We start from the raw sequence: 1,312 nt of genomic DNA on the forward strand, positions 1-1,312 counted from the left end.
CCCCTCCCCCCCAGGTGTCCTATTTTTTGATGCTGGAAATATGGTAACCCAACCCTTATTGCATGCGTGTACACACCTATACACTCTCTCTCTCTCCCTGTCCCTCATTGCTCTCTTTGTCTCTCCCCCTCCCTCATTGCAGGGGCAGACACATGTGTACACACATGTACATACCCCCCCTCCTGCTTCTAGTTCTGGGGTACTGGTGTGGGCCTCAAGCTCCCACGGTCCAGTGATGCAGCCAGGAGTCACGTGGTGCTGGAGCAGCCGGCAGGCATGCAGGGAAGCAGTGAAAGCTGTGGCAGAAAGAGGCTTCTGGTTGGGGAAGTGGGTGTGGGAGGGGGCTGGGCTGGCCTTGCTTCTGAGTCCTGTCAGCTTTGCCTGGGTCCTACTACCCCTGTCTCCTGGCATCTTTGACAGGCAGCCAGGAACAGATAAGTATAAATTTTCTAAATTTCTTAGGGGCCCTGCAGGCTGGATAGAATGGTGTGGTGGGCCAGATGCAGCATGCAGGCCATATTTTGCCCTGGCTTATCTGCTTCATTTTGTGATGTCTATTTCTAGCCTTAGTCTAATACTGAAGTAGAAAGTGAAACAGCCCTAGTATTCTTATTTACTTATCCAAATCAACAGCATTACATGAAAATGCACATTAATTATATGATCATATGCACCAAAATAGCAAAGTGATATAGACAGCTGTTGTGCTGAAAAACACCATCCATGTAGCTATTTAGGACAGGTGTTTACTTACGTGAAAGTCAATGTTGAACTAACAAGTCAGATACTGGATCAGTGAAAGGGGCACTTAGGAAGTGCATTTTGTCATTCTGTAAGATAAATATCTTCATGGTGACCTGGCATATAAAAATCAAGCTGAAAAGCAAAGAGCAGTATCTGATATAAAGATGCTGATCACTGTGACCCAAGTGTTGCCATATTTACACATATGCAGTACATTTACATGTGTGCCTGGGAGCACAGTAGTTTGAGCTGGGGTGGAGCAACCCTGGGCTGGCAGAGGGTCTGGGGAGTCAGCCCTGGGCTATGCGTAGCAGTATCAGGTAGTGGAGGTGCTGGCTGTGGCACAAGGGTGCTAAAGAGCAGGGCTAGGTGGCAGGCAGCCCCAGCACTTTAGCACCCTTGTATCTCAGCCAATGCCTTTCACCATCTGCACATGTGTTTTGGCAGTTAAGTACTCTGCCATAAAATAGTACTGACCCCAACAGTCTTATCTTACAGTGCAGTTAGTTAATTTGCTGTGTCCTAATACTGGTGTAGGTGTAGATGGTGATGCTTTACTGTGGAGCTG

At 47.8% G+C, this 1,312-nt stretch overlaps 1 protein-coding gene across 1 annotated transcript in view; it reads left to right on the plus strand.

Moving 5' to 3' along the window:
- The window catches only part of LOC109304550 (protein CMSS1-like), a 52,835-nt gene that overhangs the window by 324 nt on the left and 51,199 nt on the right, over positions 1-1,312 (plus strand). The window lies entirely within an intron of this gene.

The sequence above is a fragment of the Gavialis gangeticus genome, unplaced genomic scaffold (genome assembly GCF_001723915.1).
Source record: "Gavialis gangeticus isolate Ggan-Ray unplaced genomic scaffold, GavGan_comp1, whole genome shotgun sequence".
Taxonomy (NCBI): Eukaryota; Metazoa; Chordata; order Crocodylia; family Gavialidae; genus Gavialis; species Gavialis gangeticus.